The 19,069-nt window shown below is 39.9% G+C and overlaps 1 protein-coding gene and 1 non-coding gene across 3 annotated transcripts in view; both read right to left on the reverse strand.

Moving 5' to 3' along the window:
• Positions 1 to 19,069, reverse strand: part of CPA6 (carboxypeptidase A6) — a 336,470-nt gene that overhangs the window by 301,410 nt on the left and 15,991 nt on the right. The gene's annotated exons all lie outside the window — the stretch shown is intronic.
• Positions 16,134 to 16,240, reverse strand: LOC119866791. The gene has a single exon (XR_005381302.1). It is a non-coding gene; the product is annotated as a U6 spliceosomal RNA (small nuclear RNA).

Here is a 19,069-nt window from a genome sequence, read left to right on the forward strand (position 1 = left end):
GTGCTAACCCTAGCTCAACCTGTCCGAAGATGGCTCAGCCACAAGAAACTATATCATTCTAGGACAGAGGCAGGGATATAGAGGAAACCAAGCTCCTCCACCCAGCCCTTGGAGTAGCCTGTAGAGACAAACAGTACGGTTGAACAATTGGGCTGCAATTTCATGTCCTACAGGGTCCAGCAACATCGACAGCACCATCAGTTTGATTTGCAGACATACATTTATACCTCCAGCTGACTGCCAGCTCTGTTGGAACAGTAGCAGAGAGAATTTGGTCAGATTGAAATCAGCATGTAAATCAACAGCTTTCTGCACTTTGCTATCACAAAGCACAGAGACCCACAGAACAAATTAAGTGCCTGTGATGTGCCAGTGTAGGACAACATCTTAAATATAGAAAGATAAAGATCCACTAAAATCTGTTTTGGGAAACAAACTGGGAGTACAAATCCTCCCAAGGCTATGAAATTTCTTTTAGAAGGCCAGAGAGGTTTCAGCACTCGTGGTCACTGAATGGAAATGTAACAACTCATTTTAAAGATTAGTTCCTTCACTAGGCACAGTTCACTCTGCAGTAGGCACGTTGATCATTTTAATACACAAAAGTTACCTGAAGTTTTGTTTTGGTAAATGAATAAAGTCTGAATAGAGAAATCTGGATAAGTAGCTGGTCTGAAGTGGACACTTAGCCATATTATTTTCTCATTTCAAGTATTCATGGGTCACCCTAACAAGTCATTTACTCCATGTGATCCGCTCTTGAGTTTTTGTTTTTTTTTTTTTCTTCCTCAAAAAAAGGGCATGTGGGGGCAGGTAGTCTTTCTCTGCTCTACCCATTAAGCTTGTGAAACTTGGCACATAATACATGTGTGTTAATATGTAGACAGTAAGGGCCTTGGGCCCTTTATAGGCAGCTTGGGAATACTATGTCTACTATTTCTAAGTCACCCAGATTTATAATTGCAATTTCCATCATAAGCATTTGACACAATGAGCATATCTAAAGTGCTCCTAGTCTCCTAATGGCTCCAATTCAGTTTTTCTTTCATTCTAAGAGAAGATTGATTTTACAGTATCCTGGCTAGTGGAAGGCTACTTTCCTTTTCTGTATTAACTTCTGTACATATTTCAATTCATAGCTGTATTCAGTGGCTATTTACTGCCCACTTCTCTCCTAGTACAAGACTAAGCTGAAATTCAAAAGCCCTGGTAATTGTTAAATGCTAGCCACAAGTGAATTTTATTTTATTTTATTTTTTATTTATTTATTTTTTTTTTATTGGTGTTCAATTTACTAACATACAGAATAACACCCAGTGCCCGTCACCCATTCACTCCCACCCCCCGCCCTCCTCCCCTTCTACCACCCCTAGTTCGTTTCCCAGAGTTAGCAGTCTTTACGTTCTGTCTCCCTTTCTGATATTTCCCACACATTTCTTCTCCCTTCCCTTATTTTCCCTTTCACTATTACTTATATTCCCCAAATGAATGAGAACATATAATGTTTGTCCTTCTCCGACTGACTTACTTCACTCAGCATAATACCCTCCAGTTCCATCCACGTTGAAGCAAATGGTGGGTATTTGTCATTTCTAATAGCTGAGTAATATTCCATTGTATACATAAACCACATCTTCTTTATCCATTCATCTTTCGTTGGACACCGAGGCTCCTTCCACAGTTTGGCTATCGTGGCCATTGCTGCTAGAAACATCGGGGTGCAGGTGTCCCGGCGTTTCATTGCATTTGTATCTTTGGGGTAAATCCCCAACAGTGCAATTGCTGGGTCGTAGGGCAGGTATATTTTTAACTGTTTGAGGAACCTCCACACAGTTTTCCAGAGTGGCTGCACCAGTTCACATTCCCACCAACAGTGTAAGAGGGTTCCCTTTTCTCCGCATCCTCTCCAACATTTGTTGTTTCCTGCCTTGTTAATTTGCCCCATTCTCACTGGTGTGAGGTGGTATCTCATTGTAGTTTTGATTTGTATTTCCCTGATGGCAAGTGATGCAGAGCATTTTCTCATATGCATGTTGGCCATGTCTATGTCTTCCTCTGTGAGATTTCTCTTCATGTCTTGTGCCCATTTCATGATTGGATTGTGTGTTTCTTTGGTGTTGAGTTTAATAAGTTCTTTATAGATCTTGGAAACTAGCCCTTTATCTGATATGTCATTTGCAAATATCTTCTCCCATTCTGTAGGTTGTCTTTGAGTTTTGTTGACTGTATCCTTTGCTGTGCAGAAGCTTCTTATCTTGATGAAGTCCCAATAGTTCATTTTTGCTTTTGTTTCTTTTGCCTTCGTGGATGTATCTTGCAAGAAGTTACTATGGCCGAGTTCAAAAAGGGTGTTGCCTGTGTTCTTCTCTAGGATTTTGATGGAATCTTGTCTCACATTTAGATCTTTCATCCATTTTGAGTTTATCTTTGTGTATGGTGAAAGAGAGTGGTCTAGTTTCATTCTTCTGCATGTGGATGTCCAATTTTCCCAGCACCATTTATTGAAGAGACTGTCTTTCTTCCAATGGATAGTCTTTCCTCCTTTATCGAATATTAGTTGCCCATAAAGTTCAGGGTCCACTTCTGGATTCTCTATTCTGTTCCACTGATCTATGTGTCTGTTTTTGTGCCAGTACCACACTGTCTTGATGACCACAGCTTTGTAGTACAACCTGAAATCTGGCATTGTGATGCCCCCAGATATGGTTTTCTTTTTTAAAATTCCCCTGGCTATTCGGGGTCTTTTCTGATTCCACACAAATCTTAAAATAATTTGTTCTAACTCTCTGAAGAAAGTCCATGGTATTTTGATAGGGATTGCATTAAACGTGTATATTGCCCTGGGTAACATTGACATTTTCACAATATTAATTCTGCCAATCCATGAGCATGGAATATTTTTCCATCTCTTTGTGTCTTCCTCAATTTCTTTCAGAAGTGTTCTATAGTTTTGAGGGTATAGATCCTTTACCTCTTTGGTGAGGTTTATTCCTAGGTATCTTATGCTTTTGGGTGCAATTGTAAATGGGATTGACTCCTTAATTTCTCTTTCTTCAGTCTCATTGTTAGTGTATAGAAATGCCACTGACTTCTGGGCATTGATTTTGTATCCTGCCACGCTACCGAATTGCTGTATGAGTTCTAGCAATCTTGGGGTGGAGACTTTTGGGTTTTCTATGTAGAGTATCATGTCATCGGCGAAGAGGGAGAGTTTGACTTCTTTGCCAATTTGAATGCCTTTAATGTCTTTTTGTTGTCTGATTGCTGAGGCTAGGACTTCCAGTACTATGTTGAACAGCAGTGGTGAGAGTGGACATCCCTGTCTTGTTCCTGATCTTAGGGGAAAGGCTCCCAGTGCTTCCCCATTGAGAATGATATTTGCTGTGGGCTTTTCATAGATGGCTTTTAAGATGTCGAGGAATGTTCCCTCTATCCCTACACTCTGAAGAGTTTTGATCAGGAATGGATGCTGTATTTTGTCAAATGCTTTCTCTGCATCCAATGAGAGGATCATATGGTTCTTGGTTTTTCTCTTGCTGATATGATGAATCACATTGATTGTTTTACGGGTGTTGAACCAGCCTTGTGTCCCAGGGATAAATCCTACTTGGTCATGGTGAATAATTTTCTTAATGTACTGTTGGATCCTATTGGCCAGTATCTTGTTGAGAATTTTTGCATCCATGTTCATCAGGGATATTGGTCTGTAATTCTCCTTTTTGGCAGGGTCTTTGTCTGGCTTTGGAATTAAGGTGATGCTGGCTTCATAGAACGAATTTGGAAGTACTCCATATCTCTTTCTATCTTTCCAAACAGCTTTAGGAGAATAGGTATGATTTCTTCTTTAAACGTTTGATAAAATTCCCCTGGGAAGCCATCTAGCCCTGGACTCTTGTGTCTTGGGAGGTTTTTGATGACTGCTTCAATTTCCTCCCTGGTTATTGGCCTGTTCAGGTTTTCTATTTCTTCCTGTTCCAGTTTTGGTAGTTTGTGGCTTTCCAGGAATGCGTCCATTTCTTCTAGATTGCCTAATTTATTGGCGTATAGCTGTTCATAATATGTTTTTAAAACCGTTTGTATTTCCTTGGTGTTGGTAGTGATCTCTCCTTTCTCATTCATGATTTTATTAATTTGAGTCTTCTCTCTCTTCTTTTTAATAAGGCTGGCTAATGGTTTATCTATCTTATTAATTCTTTCAAAGAACCAACTCCTGGTTCTGTTGATCTGTTCCACAGTTCTTCTGGTCTCGATTTCGTTGAGTTCTGCTCGAATCTTTATTAGCTCCCTTCTTCTCTTGGGTGTAGGATCTATTTGCTGTTTTTTCTCTAGCTACTTTATGTGTAAGGTTAGCTTTTGTATTTGAGTTCTTTCCAGTTTTTGAATGGATGCTTGTATTGCGATGTATTTCCCCCTCAGGACTGCTTTTGCTGCATCCCAAAGATTTTGAACGGTTGTATCTTCATTCTCATTAGTTTCCATGAATCTTTTTAATTCTTCCTTAATTTCCTGGTTGACCCTTTTATCTTTTAGCAGGATGGTCCTTAACCTCCATGTGTTTGAGGTCCTTCCAAACTTCTTGTTGTGATTTAGTTCTAATTTCAAGGCATTATGGTCTGAGAATATGCAGGGGACAATCCCAATCTTTTGGTATCGGTTCAGACCCGATTTGTGACCCAATATGTGGTCTATTGTGGAGAAAGTTCCATGTGCGCTTGAGAAGAATGTGTATTCAGTTGAGTTTGGATGTAAAGTTCTGTAGATATCTGTGAAATCCATCTGGTCCAGTGTATCATTTAAAGCTCTCGTTTCTTTGGAGATGTTGTGCTTAGAAGACCTATCGAGTATAGAAAGAGCTAGATTGAAGTCACCAAGTGTATTATTATCTAAGTATTTCTTCACTTTGGTTAATAATTGATTTATATATTTGGCAGCTCCCACATTCGGAGCATATATATTGAGGATTGTTAAGTCCTCTTGTTGAATAGATCCTTTAAGTATGATATAGTGTCCCTCTTCATCTCTCACTACAGTCTTTGGGGTAAATTTTAGTTTATCTGATATAAGGATGGCTACCCCTGCTTTCTTTTGAGGACCATTCGAATGGTAAATGGTTCTCCAACCTTTTATTTTCAGGCTGTAGGTGTCCTTCTGTCTAAAATGAGTCTCTTGTAGACAGCAAATAGATGGGTCCTGCTTTTTTATCCAGTCTGAAACCCTGCGCCTTTTGATGGGGTCATTAAGTCCGTTCACATTCAGAGTTACTATTGACAGATATGAGTTTAGTGTCATCATGATATCTATTCAGTCTTTGTTTTTGTGGACTGTTCCACTGAACTTCTTCTTAAAGGGGAATTTTAAGAGGCCCCCTTAAAATTTCTTGCAGAGCTGGTTTGGAGGTCACATATTCTTTTAGTTGCTGCCTGTCTTGGAAGCTCTTTATCTCTCCTTCCATTTTGAATGAGAGCCTTGCTGGATAAAGGATTCTTGGTTGCATGTTCTTCTCATTTAGGACCCTGAATATATCCTGCCAGCCCTTTCTGGCCTGCCAGGTCTCTGTGGAGAGGTCTGCTGTTACCCTAATACTCCTCCCCATAAAAGTCAGGGATTTCTTGTCTCTTGCTGCTTTAAGGATCTTCTCTTTATCTTTGGAATTTGCAAGCTTCACAATTAAATGTCGAGGTGTTGAACGGTTTTTATTGATTTTAGGGGGGGGATCTCTCTATTTCCTGGATCTGAATGCCTGTTTCCCTTCCCAGATTAGGAAAGTTTTCAGCTAGAATTTGTTCAAATACATATTCTGGCCCTCTGTCCCTTTCGGCGCCCTCGGGAACCCCAATTAAACGTAGGTTTTTCTTCCTCAGGCTGTCGTTTATTTCCCTTAATCTATCTTCATGGTCTTTTAATTGTTTGTCTCTTTCTTCCTCAGTTTCCCTCTTTGCTATCAACTTGTCTTCTAGGTCACTCACTCGTTCTTCCACCTCGTTAACCCTCGTCGTTAGGACTTCTAGTTTGGATTGCATCTCATTCAATTGATTTTTAATTTCTGCCTGATTAGCTCTAAATTCTGCAGTCATGAAGTCTCTTGAGTCCTTTATACTTTTTTTCTAGAGCCACCAGTAGCTGTATAATAGTGCTTCTGAATTGGCTTTCTGACATTGAATTGTAATCCAGATTTTGTAACTCTGTGGGAGAGAGGACTGTTTCTGATTCTTTCTTTTGAGGTGAGGTTTTCCTTCTAGTCATTTTGCTCAGTGCAGAGTGGCCAAAAGCAAGTTGTATTGGGAAAAAGAGAAAAAGAGAGGAGAGAAAGAAGGAAAGAAAAGAGAAAGAGAAAAAAAAAGGGAAGAAAAAGAAAAAAAAAACAAAAAAAAAAAAAAAAGAAGAAAAAGAGAAAGAAAAAGAAAGGAGAAAAAAAGGGGGTGGGGGAAGGAAAAATCAAAAAGCAAAACAAAAACAAAAACAAAAACAAAAACAAAAACAAACAAAAAACCACGGGGAGTATCTTCTGATTCTGTGTACTTTAAGTCCCTTGGCTTCTCCTGGAAGTTGTCAGTCTAGCTGGTGTTCTGGGGGAGGGGCCTGTTGTGCTGATTTTCAGGTGTTAGCAGTTGGGGGAGCTGCTGTGCCCCTGCCTGGTGCAGGGCTCAGTGGGGGTTGTTTACCCCGTGAGGCCGCAGGAGGAACAGCCCCAGTGGCGGGGCAGCTCTGGAAACCTGGATTCAGCTCCGGCAGGAACTCCGTCTGCAGGGCCTGGAGGCTCCCGGGCGGGGCCGCTGATCTGCTCAGCTGGGGCAGGAGCGTCCTCGCTGTCCTGGGCCCTCCCGGCCTCTGCCTGTCCCGGGGGAGGCCGGATCCTGGGCTGTGTCCCGGCGCCCTGTGCTCCGGGGCCTGCGCTGGTGGATTCGCGCTCCCGGGCCGCGCAGCCCCCTCCGCGGAGCCGCCGCCCGAGCCCCTCCGAGCTGCTCCTGGAACCGCGCAGGCCCCTCCGCACGGAGCCTCTTCCTCTGCCCGAGCCCCTCCGAGCTGCTCCCGGGGCCGCGCAGCCCCCTCCGCGGAGCCGCCGCCCGAGCCCCCCGAGCTGCTCCGGGTCCCGCCGGGTCCCCCGTGCGCGCTGCAGCCCTTAGGGAGCTCGGCGCACTCTCCTGGGCGCGCAGTTGCTGTTACTGTCCCCGGGAGCCCGAGGGCATCCCCGCCCTCCTGGGTCCTGCTCCAGCTCCCCGCGAGCCCCTTTCCCCCGGGAAGGTCGGTGCAGCTCCTGCGTCTCCGGGACGGGGCTCTCCTGTCCTGGGGACACTCGCCCCGGCCTCAGCCCGGCTCCTCGCGGGGCCCCTCCCCCTTGGAGGCCTTTGTTTCTTTACTTCTTTTTCCCCGTCTTCCTACCTTGATAGAAGCGCGAACTCTTCTCACTGTAGCATTCCAGCTGGTCTCTCTTTAAATCTCAGGCCGAATTCATAGATTTTCAGGATAATTTGAAGGTTTTCTAGGTAGTTTGGTGGAGACAGGTGATTTGGGGACCCTACTCTTCCGCCATCTTGCTCCTCCTCCTGGTGACAAGTGAATTTTAATCCTGATTTTATAAAAGCCCTAAATTAAAGTAATGGAATTCGAAAGTATTTAAAACCTCAAGGCTAAAAATTTTTTATCTGGAAATGGTTTAGAAGACTGTCATATTCTGAATACCCCTAAGTTTGGATTCTGATCATAAATATATCTGATTATACACAAATGAGATGTGTCATGTTAGGTGTTGGGGCATACATGTTGTCCATGATCTTTTCACCCAACTCTAGTCTCAAAGATACACAGGATTATCCCATGGACAAAGTATTAGAGACATACAAAAACAGAAGGAAAAAAAGATTGAAAAAAGAGGGCTCGCTTTGAACGAGGAGCAATGTCAAAGGGGTTGGCATAGCAATCCTGATGTTAAGGATAGTGCATTCAGGTGGTAATAACTTCCCAGAGATCTCAGGGTATCTCTTTGAAATCAAATAGTGAGCTGTAACCTAAAATCTGTCTATACTCCTTGTTCACATTTAAAGCTTAGAACTGTCTTCCTAAGCGCTCTCAGCTATTTAATTGGCAAAAGTAGCAATTCACTGACTGGGCTTACCGGAAAGACCTTATATAGAGAAGTCCTACTCCATTAGTAACACATGTTAAATATTTAATATACATCCAGCACTATCAGGATCCTGTTTCTACTCTCGATGATTTTACAGTAGCATTTGGGACTTTAAAAATGCATACATTCTTAAAAGCCCAGAGTAAACCAAGCAACTGAAAGAACTCAGGAGCTATTCCAGGCTTGCAATATCAAAAAGGTAGCCCCTCTAGAGTAGAGCCTCTTGAATTCACCAAGAAGGATGCTATATTTTGGCACCAAAAGAAGAGGTTTTTTTATTTCATACAGGTGGTGATGGACTTCTCTCAGTCTTGCTAGTTTGCAGGACAAACCTCAGCAGCATCAATACCCCAGTGGGCCAATCAGAAATGCCTATTAGAAAATCTCAGGCCCCACCCCAGCCCCACCAAATCAGAATTTGCAAGTTCGCAAGATCCCAGATGATTTCTATGCACAATAATTTTGAGAAGCTTGGCTATACATGTTTTCCATGATTCATTTCATTTCTTCATTTCTTTAAAAAATATATACTTGACTGCTGTCTTTCTTGTCAAGGAAAACTAGCCCCTCTCTGCAATAGTTAAAGTGAACAAAAGGAAGATAAATTGGCAGCTTTTAAACAGATTTCCCACCCCCATTTTCCAGAGGATTCTTGCCACATGCCATAGCAGCTGTGTTTACCTCTGTGATTAGACAGTACAATAATTGCACCTAGTGATAAACTAAGTTGATTTAATTAAATGGCTGATTGCATATACATGTTAAAACAGTTGGTTATTTCACCAAAACAATGGAAAATGTCTTCTGTCATGCAAAAAATGCAAAGTAGGGCCAAGCAGACATAATATAACAGTAATTCTTTCATGTGTCTATAGAAAAGTTATAGATTTCCAAATCTGTCTTTAACATGATGAAGTCTTTTGAGGGAAAGGGCATTGCTATCTAATTCCAAATGCTTAGTTTGCTCAGACCTGTGGACTCTTTGGCCGTTCTGAGGCATTTGTAAAGAAACTGAATGTTAGAGGAGAGACGGGAGAAATTATTGGTCACCAATGAGATATAGGCATCTTGAATCTGACCCTGGACTTTGGCAGCAGAATGAGGGGAAATTGGACTTCTTAGGGTATACTCATAACTATCCTCAGCCAGCTGTTTCCAGTGTCTAAAAAATAGCAACTGCCCCAAGAATCTAGGTTGAGAAAGTGGAAAAATGATACAAAGCAGCATAGCAAAAAAATCCTCCATGAATGGTGGAGTTTTAGACATGAAGCATAAGGCTAGATTTGTCCCCATATAGGACACTGAAGCCCCTTGTTGAGAAGAAAAAAAAAAACAAAAAGATATCTCAGAGAACAGGCCAAAAAATAAATTCTTTAGTCCTTCTAATTCTTCTCCTTGTCCCCTTTCTTCTGGAAAGTTCTTTGAAGAGAGATATTAAAAAAAAAAAAAAAAAAAAAAAAAAAAAAGCCTGCAACAGAGGGAACAGCAGGGACTTTGAAGCCAAGCAAATCCGAGTTTGGATGTAATTGCCTCAAGTGTGTTTTCAATCCAAATTGCACAGATGAGTGAAAGAGCAGCTGCACAAGGATGAGGGTGGGGAAGCGCTGAAAATAAGCATCAGGAAATAAAGGAGAAAGATACCCAGTTAGGGCATCATTTGCTTTCTTTAATATTGCTGGAATTCTTCTTTAATCCTTATTGTTTTATCCCTCAACACAAACATATCAGTTACATGTTTCTCTGTAGAAGAGTAAACTGCCTCAATAGCATGTAATATTGTTTTAAAAAAGTTTAATATTGAAAATGAAAATACCTGGTAATCCCACTCCCAAGGATAACCATTGTTGATCATAAGGTGTATATTCTAATATTTTTGCTGTTTTAGAATTTAAAAGTTTTATACATATATATGCACACATATATATACACACAAAAAAAATTATTGTGGTAGGCTGGATAGCAACTCTCCCTCTCCGCCCCTCCCCACTCATGAGCTCAACTCTTTAAAATGAATAAAGTCTTTAAAAAAATGATGTATCTGGAAACTCATACCAAGGTTTTAAGAATTATGTTTTTGTACTATGAATATTTGAAAAAACAAAACTTTATTTGTGGCTGGGAAAAAAACTTTTAAAATATTTTTTAGAAGGTAGTTTGGGCTAAAGGAAGTACAGCTAGGTAAAATCATAACTTAGTCTTCTAAGGGTCAGAAGCACAGAATTTGCAAAATCTTAGAGAAACCCATCAGGTCTATGCTAATTGCCACCCCACATAGACAAGGACCAGTTGCTGGCTATGGTGAAGGATACACATGTGTATCATAAAATCCCATAAAGGAATTTTTTCAAATGGGAAGTTAGAAAATTTCTTTTGGCAAGAGTCTCTCCCCTCCACATCTTCATCTGGGCTGATACCTTTCCTTGTGTACAGGTTTCCCAGTCTTGGGGACAAGAGTTTTTTTTTGAAAAGAGAAAGATGATGGTTGAATTCAATTCACAGAACTTTGTTTGGGCCTTGGAGGAGGGGATACTGAGCCCAGCTGCCAAGATTTTCTTCTGGCTCTTCTCTTTCATTGTTTTCGGCAAGTTGAATTGAGAATGATAAACAAGGCAATAGGCCAGTTTCTAAATCTAATCAAGTTTGAGCATTTACTATTTATTAAGTACTAGAAGCAGCATATGAAGTGATTGAAGATATAGGCTTTACACTAAAGGTGCCTAGAGTTAAAGCTATTAGGGAGAGATCTCTGTGGGTTTGTTTGGTCATACTAGAGATGAAACTTAGAACTAGAGGCTGGAGGGTTGGGACATTTCAGATGAGAGGACAAGTGGAGTTGCATCCTGGGCAATACGAACGGAGTGGATGGAGTATGAGCATGTATTGGTCATGTCTGGGGAAATGGGCAGACTCCTTTGACCAGAACAGACAGGAAAAATCAAGGAGTTGTAGAGGGCTTTGGATGTCAAAGGAGTTTGGGCAGCATTCTTGAGATGTCACAACCTACTGAAGCGTTCTGGATCAGCAGAGTTATATGACAGAAAGGTACTTTAGGATGATTAATCTGGCTCTGAGGTATAGAACAGAGGGGAGGTGGTGAATTGGAAGTTAGGTTATTATGGCCACATGAACACGATATAATGAAGGCAGAATGAGAGAAAACAGAGGGAAGAGATTGTAACAGGGAAAGGAGTGGTAACACTCAGTAAGTAACGATAGTAGGGAAGAAAGAAAAATGAGCAGTTTTGACCTTGGGTTAGATTTCTCCAATCTGAATGAAAATAGGAAAAAAAGGCAAAGTTTGTGTCAAATTAAAGGATGAACTGTTTCAGAGAAGTTGGCTTCCATATAGAAATATCCACCAGCCATTTGGACATATGGGACTGAAATAGGAAGCAGCAGCCAGGGCTGGAAATACACACTTGAAACACATCAGAACACAGGTAATATAGCTAGTGCCATGAAAACAATCATCGTCTTTGAGAAAGAACACAGAGTTTGCAGAAACAGTCCTGAGTGATAACTTAAGCACCAAATGGGGTTGGGGTAGGGAGGAATCCATCGATGGAGACAAAGGAGAAGTGGTCAGAGAGATATGAGCAACATCACATCTGGATAGTTCCATAGATGCCCAGGAAATAGAAGTTGAAGGACTGGTCTTTGGTAATTTTGTAACTATCTCTCTGCATTGTGTACCTTGAAGTTAACCAATGGCTCATCTCAAGATGGTTGAATTAGGGACTCAACAGTTCTGCTCTGGATTTTTATCATGTTGACCATTTCCTGCTATCTCCAGGAGATAATGAAGTCTGTGTGTACATTGTATAGCTTATCCAACTTGAAAGATCAACTGCAGTTGACTTTTCCTTTTTCCAACTGCACGATTAGAAAGTACCAGCTAATACAGTCACCAAATATTTACTAAGCAACCTACTATGTGAAAGACCTAGATTAGTGGCAGGACAAACCTCTTATTCACTAAGATTCTCCCTTCTAATGCAAAAGGTAAGCATTACAACCGTTTAAGTAAATCAAACACAGGCTGGAAAAAGTCTTAAATCTAACATATGGAGTTAATGGTGCCAAGTTTCCTTGTTTTTATAAGCACAAGAGCTTTTTAAAGCTGAGCACTCTGGCTACGCCCATTAGGTTCCATGGTTCCCTCAGACTTTGTTGTATGACATCTGGTACTTTACTGCCTTAGAGGCTCAAGAGAAATACCATGCGTGCCATTTGCTTTGTTTCAGTGTTTCTAAAAGGTTCCCTTTCCACTTGGTCTTTCTGTTAGTGGTAATTTTCTTCAAGGATTTCAGACATTGAAGGTCTGGTGTTAATAGATTTCTTTCAATTTTAAGTACACCCATCCGTTACTCAAAGAGGGAATATACAACTACAACTTGAACATTATATTTACTTCCACAAAATTTTTAAAGAATGGGATCATCCAGATGATTGAGTTGTTGCACAAAGTATATGCATTTTGGCCAAAGACTAGGGCATAGTCCGTCAGGACACAGAGTCAGGTGCAGATTAAAGAGGTTCAGGGTAACACTTTATAGCAAGGCTAATATGTTACTTTAGCAAAAACTCCTTATTGAGGATTGTAGTATGTGAAGAGTGAAACTCTGCAAACATGTTTGAATTTCCTACATTTTGCTAGCTGTGCAGGAGGGCTGAGCACTAAGATATTTCCTATGAAGGGAATTTACAAATATCTGCCATCTTCACTGCCTGTTGGTAGGCAGCTTAACCCTATCTGATAAACTTCATCTGTAGTTCACAAACACTAGCGTACAGAAGAGATGCATCAGAATCCCTTGGTTGTCATTTTTAAAAGATTCCTCGATATTATGATTCTGTACATTTGAGGTATGCATAGTGTATACCTGCATTTTGTTAAATCTGCAGATAATCCTGATGAGCAATTACCTTTAAGTTCTGCTCATTTCCTTTTAGATGTATTGTTCTATGCCTGGGAGATTCTATGAAGAAAATAGGTGGTGACCCAGGCTGAGTGTACATTTTCCACATGCTAAGTATGTGTATAAATGCACTGAATCTTCAAGTGAAGATATGATGGTCCTTTTCTAGTGGGCCATAATTCTTATAAATCTTGGTATGTAACACAGCAAATGTAAGAGGTGCAGGAGAAATGTTCTCTTGTCCTGGGAGGACCTTTGAGCATTTGATATTTCTTTTTTTTTTTTTTAAAGATTTTATTTATTTATTCATGAGAGACACGAGAGAGAGGCAGAGACACAGGGAGAGGGAGAAGCAGGCTCCATGCGGGGAACCCAACGTGAGACTTGATCCCGGGTCTCCAGGATCACGCCCTGGGCCAAAGGTAGCACTAAACCACTGAGCCACCCAGGCTGCCCCTTCCTTCTTCATTTTCAACAGCTGTTAAAAGAAGAGATTTAGAATCCAAGGATATACCCATGGCATATAAGTCAAAACAAAACCAAGATTTCTTCTTTCTTAATCCAGTTCCTATGAAATACATAATTAGGTGATAAAATTAAAGCTCCCATGTTGGCATCATTTTAATGAGAAACAAAGATCATCTACCCTCTCAAAACACCACTGCCATCATCTCCTTCCTACCTCTAAGAAGGATGAACATCCCAGGAAAACAACCTTAGAGAACAAAAGCTAGCTTGTTAAAAAGATCACACATAGTACTCTAGAACTTTCTATCTTCATTTAACAGATCATGCACATTCCTCTAGGTCAACATGTGCCCATAACTCATTGTGATAGCTACATAATATTCCCTATTGGTGACCTACCTTGATTTTTCCAAAAGACTTGCTGATGGACTTTCAGTTCCATTTTTTAATCCAGTTGTTTTTTTTTTTTTTTAAATCCCTACATCAGTGCTGCAATAAACATTGTAATACATGCTAATTTTTTGGACAGATGTTTTCTATGAATAGGATTGATTCATGCAAAGGTGCAAAGATCTGAACTCTTAATAGAGTCTGCTAGATTATCTTCCAAGGAGTTAGTAGCAATTTCACATTTCCATCAGCACCGAGTTGGTTTCTTTCACAGCCTTAGCAAAACTTCGAAAGATTGAAAATGTTCAATCTTCTATGTGAAAAATGGCGTTTCATTGCTTTAATTTGCATTGCTCTGTGAGTGAAATATACATTTTTGTGTATGTTGGCTCTTTGCATGCCGTTTTCTGTAAATGGCCCTCTAGGATAAAATAAAGTTATAGTCTTCCTTACACCGTATACAAAGAAAATTCCATATAGATTAAAGGTCCAAAGACAGCAGTCAGGAAAGGGTTAAAAAACCCAGAACATTTATATAGTGGAGTGGAAGAGCAACTTGACATTTTAAACAATTTTAAATGCAACAAAGGGGGGCAGCCTGGGTGGCTCAGCGGTTTAGCACCACCTTCAGCCCGGGGCCTGATCCTGGAGACCCGGGATCGAGTTCCACGTCGGGCTCCCCACATGGAGCCTGCTTCTCCCTCTGCCTGTGTCTTACCTCCCCTGCCCCGGTCTCATGAATAAGTAAAATCTTTTTAAAAAATAAAATAAATGCAACAATTAGGGTAAAGTTGAATTTATAACCATTAAAATTGTTTATATTGGTCTTTTGCCTTACAGAAGAAGCAAAGAGACAAATGATAGATTGTATCATATATACTGTATACTTTACCAAAGGATTAACAGCCCTGATGTATGATTCTCTTAAAAAATTGATACAAAATAGGCAAAAGGGCCCCCTCCCCCAAAAATCGGTGATATTTTTTCCACCTTGTCTCTGGAGATTGTGTTTAAAATGTAGACAAAGTACATGTTTACCTCAGATTATTGAATAGGAGGTGTATCTCCTCCTACACAAGGTTCTTCCATTCCCATCTGTTCTCTGTCTATAGAGCCTCTTGGCATTTGGATTTGATTTCCTCAGGTGGCATGTTGCCCTTGGTATGCCTCACACACCTACTAATCACATCTTAAGTTTCCTTTTGACATTTCCCTCCAGCCTCCTCTTTCAACTTTGCAGCCAACTCACAGTAGCTCAACTGCCTTTTAAAGCCAATAGCTAATATTCAGAAAACTCTGTGTACAAGGCAAAGAGCCCCACGGAGCACCATTCACAATTTCAGGTGTACCCTACAATGGAAGGATCACATGCAATTCTATAGTTTAGAAACCGAGTTTAGGAAGGGCATCTGTGTTGCTTTATTTTACAGAACTTAAAGCACTTCCTTGTAGGTTATAGTTTGAGGAGCACCTGAGATAGTTCATGAGAAAGTACTTTTAAAGTCTAAGGTACTAAATACTAACCTATTAGACCAGATTTTCCTTTAAAATTGCAGTTAAAAATAATCCATGATCAGCAGAAGCGTCATATACCCCTTGCTCCTTATCCTACAACACGTTTCTCACCAGCTGCCATCTGCTATAATAGCTGCTTCCAGAAAATCAGCATCATTCAAAGCTCTGCCTTGAACAACATTTTCAAAAAGACCTCCCTGCCTTAATAATTTTTCCTGAATAGGTAGCACTCTGTGCTGCTTCTTTATAATAATCACATTGTAATTAACATCTGCCACCTGGACTTAAGTGTAAACTCAGTGAAAGCAAGGACATTGTGTGGGATGCTTAGCACAGTGCTAGGTACATAGGCAATCAACAGCAATTCAACAGAATCAACAATTCAACATTGTTGAATAAATGAAAGTCACAGGATCATATATTCTTACAGCAGGCATGATATAAATAACTGTTACTGTTTGTTCACTTTACATTGCCCATCTCCCTTACGAAAATATGGGCCTCACAAGAACAGGGGCTTTTACCTTCCTGATTTGTAGCCCCTTATATTCCTAACATCTGAAACTTGAAACATGTTAAATGCTCAATGAGGATTTAATGGATGAATATAGGTCCCAGTATATGCTACTGTTGGCTGACTTTTTTGTATATTTTTTTTTTTTGGAGTTCGATTTGCCCACATATAGTATAACACCCAGTGCTCATCCCATCAAGTGAAAGATATGGAACACTTCACGAATTTGTGTGTCATCCTTGCACAGGGGCCATGCTAATCTTCTCGGTATCATTCCAATTTTAGTATATGTGCTGTTGAAGCGAGCACCTGTTGGCTGACTTAGTGGAACTTTGAGATCACCACTTCCATTTTCAAAGCTCCATGATTGACTACTGTGAACACCCCTGATTTCTACATACAATAGTCCCCCACTCTTATGTTTGATTTCAGTTACCTGCAGTCAACTATTCTGGAAGCAGATAATTCTCCCGACAAATCAGAAAGGTCAGTAGTAATCTAATGCTGAGGTCATTGACCCCACTTCAATTCATTCCCATAGACATTTTACGTATCACAAGAAGGGTGATTACGGTACACAGTATTTTGAAGAGAGACCACATTCACCTAATTTATTAGTTTACTATATATAATTGCTCTATGTTCTTGTTGTTCACCTTATTGTGCCTAACTTATAAATTTAACTTTATCCTAGATATGTATGTATATAAAGGGTTCAGCAGTATCTGTAATTTCAGGCTCCACTGGGGGCCTTGGAACATACCCCCATAGATAGGGCAAATTACTGAGCTTAACCATCTACGGGTCTATTTAATCCCATGTTTAATCCCAATGCATTATATTACAAAACATACACAAAAATTACAGGACAAGAGAGTGTTAGATATCTGTTAGATCATTTTTTTCCTGGATGACAGTTATCCTGAGTTGCACCACCATCAGCCACAAAGTTCGCTGCAAAGCTATTCTCTTTCAGTATTCTTTAAGCAAGACCCTGTGTCTTAAAGCAGAAGTCTGTTTAAGCAAGGTTCTAGCATGTATGAGAAAAAATGATTTGCAAGTGATTGAAAGTGCTTCTTTTTAAAAAATTTTTCCAGACATTGTTTTCTTCTAGTTTTCAGGTTGAAGTCACTGGTGAGGGAGATAATCAAGCATCCATAGACCAGCAGGGAGGTCTACCCAAAAAGTGAGAAGTTCGAAGTACCGAAGAGTCAACTAAAAATTAAGGATGAGGGATTTTATCAGACAGTGGAATAGCAGAAGATTTATGCAGACTAACTTTCCTCTCAATTCATGCCCCATAGACAAGATGAAATAGCTCTCATGTTCTTTGGCAAGTCAGAAGGCATTCAACCTGGACTAGGTTCTGATTATCACTATTATGGCAGCTTTAAAAAGAAATTGATGGTTCAGGAAACTGCTAGCAAATATTTTTCCTCTTTAAGATCTAATGGGCTTAGTCTCAGAAAAGTATCTGTAATAGGGGAAAAGATCTAAAAGCATAATGGATTCTCCCTCTAGTCATTTCAAATGCAGTTTTTGACCCATTGTATTAACTTTTTTGTATTAACTTTTGAATGAAAATTGAAATACAAGTTTAGTTATAGTGTGGTACTGAGAACAGAATTTCTATTTGAAAATGTACTTAAACACACACATCAGCATGATGCTAATTGTGCCTGGTATTATTCTAAACTGCAAAGTCTTAAACACTGCTCCCCTGTTTTCTAGTTTCCCTGTTACCTATGTGACACTCAGCAAGGCAGCCGCTTTGGCCATTTAACGCTTCGTTAGGATACCCAGCAATCGCATTTTTGCTCAGAACTAAAAAAAAATAAAAAAAATAAAAAAAATGAGCATGTCTTTCTTTTCTGTCATTAGTTTGGCATTGAGTGCTACACTATTAATTTTACTGACTTCTGATTCTTATTTGCAATGCTTCTGAAACAGTTTTGGCATAACAAGCTGAAATCCTTGCTATAGTGTCGACTTTTTTTTTTTTTGGGGGGGGGGTGGTAGGGTAGGTTTTAAACATGTTAAAAATTGTTTTCTCTGACTAGAGAAATTGTTCATACTTCATGTAGAATTCATAAGTAATACAGGAGGAAAAATATCACCTCTAGTGCTGCCCCTTGGTCATAATAATCACTTAATATTTTAGAACATTTCCCCCTACCTGAAAGTTAACCATATCATTTGTAAGAAATCAAACTTGAAGTGTTAATACAGTTCTGTATCCTGTTTTGTCATCATTTCATGTTGTATCTTGAGCATTAAAATATTAAGCATTTATAATGGGCAGATTCCATAATATGTAAGCAACCCTTCTCATATTGTTGGACATGGTTGTAGCTTGACAGATTTTGATAAAATTGGTGATAAACATCTTTATCATATACTGTAGATATTCGTCCACATTTGAGATAATGCCCTTAGGAAAGCTTCTTAGAAATGAAACTGAAGATATTAGTGTTGAAAATAGCTTATGTTTATGTGTGTTCAGTTCTCCTAAGCACTTTATATATGTGAATTTAGTATTAGTTCAATTTTCCAGAGGAGGAAACTAAAGCACAGAGATTATGTAACTCTCTAAGGTCACAGGGTAAGTGGAAGAGCTGGGATGCAATCAGAGGACTGAGCTGTTGCTCCTAACCTTTTATGCTGTGTGGACTCTGCAATCACTTAGGTAAACATGACCCTAGCAGATCATCAACATTAGACTTGAAAGTTAATAGACCTCCTAATTAACCCCCTGGATATCATGGAAAAATAAGGCTTACAAAGATTAAGTGAGAGAGACAGATAGCTAGTAGAAGATCTATAATTTACATCTTGATTCCTCATCCCGTATTCCAAAAACTTGCTATTCCAAGCCTGGCCCATGAACCATAGGATCAGCTCCTGGGAGCTTGTTAGAAATGCAGAATCTCAGGTTCTACCCCAACCCCCCTGAAGCAAAATCTGCACGTTAACAAGATCCCCTGGTGATTCATTTGCACATTAAAGTTTGAGAAGCTCTGGCAATATACTGTAAACCTGATAGATCCTTGGTACTTCAATAGAAAATCTGCATGTAAACTGCTAGAATTTCCACAGCATGAAAAAAGTCATTTTTCAGTTAGTTAAAGCTTTTATTAG

This window comes from Canis lupus, chromosome 29 (assembly GCF_011100685.1).
Source record: "Canis lupus familiaris isolate Mischka breed German Shepherd chromosome 29, alternate assembly UU_Cfam_GSD_1.0, whole genome shotgun sequence".
Classification (NCBI taxonomy): domain Eukaryota; kingdom Metazoa; phylum Chordata; class Mammalia; order Carnivora; family Canidae; genus Canis; species Canis lupus.